General features: G+C 40.0%; 1 non-coding gene across 1 annotated transcript; it reads right to left on the bottom strand.

Annotated features, from left to right (window-relative positions):
* Positions 1-204: 204 nt before the first annotated feature.
* LOC145416180 (5S ribosomal RNA) lies at positions 205-323 on the bottom strand. The gene has a single exon (XR_013900224.1). It is a non-coding gene; the product is annotated as a 5S ribosomal RNA (ribosomal RNA).
* Between the last annotated feature and the right edge of the window lie 5,445 nt (positions 324-5,768).

Here is a 5,768-nt window from a genome sequence, read left to right as displayed (position 1 = left end):
GTGTATTTCTGATGTCCTTTTCTGTCTCAAGTGTTTTACTCCCAGCTGATGGGATGTCATGGATCATATGGTGATCATTACGTTTCATTCATTCATTCATTGCCAGACGCCATGTATCCCAGTCGGGGTGGCCAAGGGCTTAGAGTTAATTGTTTTACGGGGAGGGGCACTAATCCTCCACCAACCCCACTTGACACATAGGGATCCCAACAGCATCTGGTGTTCCCAGGCGGTCACCCATCCAAATACTAACCAGACCCAACGTTGCTTAACTTCGCTGATCGGACGGGAAGCGGTGTACTCAACGTGGTATGGCCGTTGCTTAGTCTAATCTAGCATCCAGTCAGTTAATTTAATTAATTCCGCTACTTCCTGTGTGGGGTGATCATGTGAAGAAGGGTGTTTTAATACCGCTTCCAGAATTCTGAGACGTTCTGATATTTTCTGTAATATTATTGATATGTCTTGCAGTACGTCCAAAATAACTTCGGTACTTGTTATGTCCTGTGCTATTGTTGTTGAGGCTGTTGGGGCTATCAGGCATCCCTGTCGGACTACATGTTGAGGATGTGAGGTGATTCTCTTGATATCAGCAGGAACATGATCTATGGAATTATTCACCTAATCTTTACTTACCGAAAGAACAACTGTATTAGAGATCTAATCCACTGTTGTTAGCAAGTTATGCAAAGGGTGATGATAGTGATGATGAATAATACAGATATTTTGACCTGTTTAATCCTATTACCTATAAAAGGAGTCTAAATCGATTCCTAAGTCATGTAAATGCCTTTTTCTGGTGAGAGCTGTATTGGTTGCACCTATGTTTGTCTGGTACAGTATGCGACCGCAATTTATTCCGATATGTGTTAATTGCTTCAGGCTTATTTTCACCGTGTGTACTGGGGTTTTCAGTAGTGTATGGTATTTTATAGTTCCAAGCTAAATTTCTTGAGACCTTTTTTAAGTGATCAATATGTTTCTTTTTTTTTGTCACTCTGTAGTGACTTAATCACCAACTTACTGTCGCTTCTATTGATTACCCTGAATGGGCCTTCAAATTTCGGTGACAGTTTGTTATATCTAGTGTGAATGGGGCTGTAGACAATATCACTTATGCTGATGTTTGATTCTTTTGCCTTCTTATTAACCTGAGGCGTCCCGTTGACGTATGGATACGTTGCAACATTTTCCATATGCCAGTCCCGACGACGTACTGGTACGTCGTGCAATTGCAAGTTCATAATTTGCACAATTTTCAATTTTCGCGCGTGATTTTTCGTACGTATACACGGGACACCTTCCTCTATTCCTCTACAAGATACCTAGCAGGGACAATGCCTTACACTGCATAACCTCCCCCCCCCCCGCACGGAATTGTCTCGGCGATTCACTTGTTACCGATGACCCGGTCAATATAGACATTCAGGGCCAGAATGATTCCCCAATCATGACAATGTGGAGGACAAAGTTTACATAGCATTAGAGGATGAAACAGTCAGAAACGATGATCAGGTAATGTGGCAAAAAAAGGTCAGGTATGGTGATGAGTTAGTGAGTGAAACAATGCTTATAATGCCTATATTACTGTTTGAAAACCAATATACTTTCGTACTACATATAAATTTGTACCAAGTAAGTAAATAAATACCGTTTATGAGTGGTGTGAAATAGTTACCCTCCCATAGAACTCGTTTTCTTTGGTGCCAGCCTTTTAGAACACCCAGTCAGGTAAGGAGGTACTGCTACCTGGACTGAGTATTTTAAACCTCAGGTGGGCGATTTCTCTATGAATTTTCGATGTTTCTCACCAAAAGCGGAGGTTTTAGCCAAAAAAAAAAAAAATCGAAAATACCTCAGGATTGGGGGGTGTCGGAGGTGCGAAATAGCTCAGGACGTGACGGGTTAAATTATTCTGTCATTTCTTCATTGGACATCGTTAACTGTTTCTTTACTTTTGTGAGTATTTCTTGAAATTCACGTAAGCGAAGTATAGGATAATCGTTATAATTATATATGGGAATTTGCTCGCCCTCTAACGTTTCGTAAGGGAGACGTTTGTCAGACCCGTAAATGATGAAATGAGGTGTATCTCCTATTGATTTACTAATCGCACAATTGAGTGATGCTTCGACTCTGGGGATCCAGTCATCCCAGTTTGCATAATTTTCATTGAGAATGTGGTGTAGTACATCTAATATTTTTTTTATTCTGCCTTTCCACCAATCCACTGGAAGCTGGGTGGTAGGCCAAGATATTAACTGTCTTTATATTGTATTGTTTACATATTTCTTCCAAACTATTGTTGCTTACTAGAACCTTTGGTGTGGTGAACCTACAGATCACACTATCAATGAATACACATGCGACTGTTTCTGCTGTTTTATCTTTAATTGGAACCAAGATCACAAATCGTGAGAAATGATCAGTTGCAACAAAAAGATATTGGTTGTGATTGGTAGTTAAGGGTAATATAAGTAAATCAACCGCGACAGTGTCCCACGGTTGTCTAGGTACAGGATATTGTCCTATAGGTGCAGGTGATAACGTGTAACCTTTATGTTTTGCACATGATTCGTATCTGTCTACGTGATTATGTATGTCTTTGGGTAACGTTGGCCAATAATATGACATCCGGGCCTGCCTGACTGTCCTGTCCTTGCCAGGATGCCCTGCATGTGGACTATCGTGTATTACCCTTAATATGTGAGGTATCATTGTACTAGGAATAACTAACTGCCTGATATTTTTTCTATGATTTGGTTGTCCTGGATTTACCCTATATAAGGCATTGTTTATCATTGTGAATTGTTTAAGTGGTACATGTAACTTGGGTAGCCTAATGGTAAATCATCACCTCACTCGAGATGATATATTACTTTAGAGCACACTGGGTCCTGTCTTTGCGCCTGTGAGATTTCTTGATTTGCGGAGATCGTTTCATCATTGTTGGAGAGTAATTCCCGTGGACTTATTGTAGCGACATTGGCTGAAGGATTCCGTGATAAGGCATCCGCTGCCAGATTTACTTTACCTTTTATGTAGTGAATGTTTACATTGTAATTCTGGATTTTACATTTCCATCATGATCTCCTCCCAGAGAGTTTTTCTTGGAACATGCCCACGAGAGGCTTGTGGTCTGTGTATAGGTGAATTTCGTATCCGTACACGAGATCACGAAATACCTGTAGAGCAAGTACTACCGCTAGGGTTTCTAAGTCTGTTGTACAGTAATTTATCTCTGCTCCTTCTATTTGTCTACTGGCAAAAGCAATGGGTTGGTATTTACTTTGTTTATCCTCTTGCATCAATACAGCACCTAAGCCTTTGAGGGAGGCATCTGTGCAAATTATGAATGGTTTTGTGAAGTTAGGATAGGCCAAGCAAGGTGCACATGTAAGTTTATCTTTTAATTCATTAAATACTAGTATATGTTACTCTTCCCACTGGAATACAGTATCCTCTGTTAGTAGAATGAATAGCGGTTGTGCTATATGAGGGAATTGGTTAATGAAGGGGCAGTAATATCCTGCTAGTCCCCCAAATTGTCTTACTTCGCTTATATTTCTTGGTTCTGGAAAATCCCTTACCTCCTGTAATTTGTCCTCAGACGTGTGAATACTTTGGGCATCTAGTCTATGGCCTAAGAATTTTATTTCCTTAAAGCAAAATTTGCATATAGACAGCTTACTTTTTAAGCCAGCATCAGCAAGCTTTTGTAGGAGCTGATGTAATTTCTGCAGATGTTTGTCTATAGTTGGAGTAGCTATAATAATGTCCTCTAGATACAGAAATATTCCTTTTCCCACCATTCCAGACAATACATCATTCATTAATCTTTGGAAAGTGCCTGGTGCTGTCCTCAACTCAATTGGCATTTATTTATATTAGTAATGTTCTGTATTTGTGGAGAAAGCAGTGTATTTGCGTGATTCTTGTTCAAAGCTAATTTGGTAATAGCCATTGAGCAAATCGACTGTGGATAATACATTATTTTCTGGTCCAATATTTTCTAAGATGTCACTTATCAATGGCATAGGAAACCGATCAGGGATTGTGTGCTGACTTAATTTACAGTAATCTACTACTGCACGCATTTCTCCGTTTTGTTTGGGCATGAAAAATAATGGGGCATTCCACGGGGAGACAGATGGTTCAGTAATACCTAGTTTTAGCATTTCCTCAACGAATTGATTTGCCAGGGTGCGTTGTGAATGCGCAACTCTATAAGCCGGTATGTATATTGGTTGTGTGTTCGGGTGTACGTTAATCTTGTGTGTAATCAGGTTAGTACACCCTAATTGTTCTCCAGGTAATGCTGCCGTTTGTTGATGTTTCACTAATAGATCTAAGGATCATTTTCTTCATTGAATTGACCTGAGTGAATCAAATTCTCCTTTATGTTGTCTCTGTCTGTCGAGTTTACTCTGCTCGACGCTCCCGCTGCTGTCACTTCGCGTATAGGAGCTGGGCAAATTTCTGACCTACAAGTACAGGTTCCTTTCTTAGTCTTTGCATCTCCATTCACGGTGTTAGTTAAAATGACATTCGTCTCACCCTTGTCATTCATCCAGCATGGGGCGATCTCTATCAAAAGGCCATTTATTCTAACCGTCTCTTCTAATGCAATAACATTACAATTTCTCAATTTACTCTTAATCGTAATTTGCATGCATGATTCTGGTGGTAAATTTATATCATAATTAATGCTGGCTGGGTGAGTGGGTGAGTCACGTTTGCACTGTGAGTGAGTGAGGAGTGGGGGTTGGGCTTTGACAGCTGGCTACGCGCCTATTTTCTTTGAGAAGTTGTACGTCGGACTCCCTCATTTTGGCTTTGTGTGTGATCGTTCTTGTGACACTAGTTTTCCTATAATTGCTGGTTGTATTATCAGGAGGTGAAATTTCCTCTATGAATTCGCTGTCAGAATGAATTCCATTGAAATGTGGCATCGATATTGCATTTTGTGTTCTCATTGTGCTAAGTCCAAGTAACATAGCTCCTCTAATTGATACATATTCTACTAAGTAAATGGTGGTAGTGAATGATTTTGTTGTCTCTGTGAAATTCATGTTTAACTCAATCATATCAATAACTGGTATTTCTTTACCATTCACTGTGTATAAATTTAAGTCTGAGTTTTCCAAAAATGTCATTTTTCTTCTATTTCTAAAAATTCCTTCTAACTCATCTTGCGTTATTAAATTCGCTGGTGAATTTAATGAAATCTCTTCCTCCTCACATAAAGCAGAGACCAAAATGCATTCATTTCCAAAGAGACTTCCTATGTTGACTATCTGTTTATCTGGGTGTTTTATGTGTCGTCGTCTTTTGTGCTGGTACGACCTTCCCCCGACCTATAGATGGATACCAATTTTTCTATCGTTTTACAATCCGAGGTCCAATGACTGGACGACCTATGATGTCTGCAATAGGTTTCGAATACTTTTGCCTTTTCCCTATCTTCTTTCGTTTTAATATAACACTCCGATTTTGTGTGACCAGGGTTTGCACAATAGTAACAGAGAGTATTACATGAGTTCAACCTATTAGGTGATCTTCCATTTGCTTGTCTTTGTGCTGATCGATGTCTAATGGGACTTCGGCCAGACTTCTGTGCCGCCCTGTTACCTGGTGTGCGGGAACGAGTCCTTGAGCTAACCTGACTGTGTGTTTGTTTATGAACTGGTCGAGATTGTCTCTGGTCCTTGCCAGGACTTGACTTATTTATCCCTGCTATGATTTCTGGCACTTTGATCCCTGTCCTG

The sequence above is a fragment of the Coenobita brevimanus genome, chromosome 104 (assembly GCF_032717465.1).
Source record: "Coenobita brevimanus isolate Jiangsu-jjx chromosome 104, ASM3271746v2, whole genome shotgun sequence".
In the NCBI taxonomy this organism is placed as follows: Eukaryota; Metazoa; Arthropoda; class Malacostraca; order Decapoda; family Coenobitidae; genus Coenobita; species Coenobita brevimanus.
Note: the sequence above shows the minus strand (reverse complement) of the source record. Positions and strands in the feature narration are given on the sequence as shown.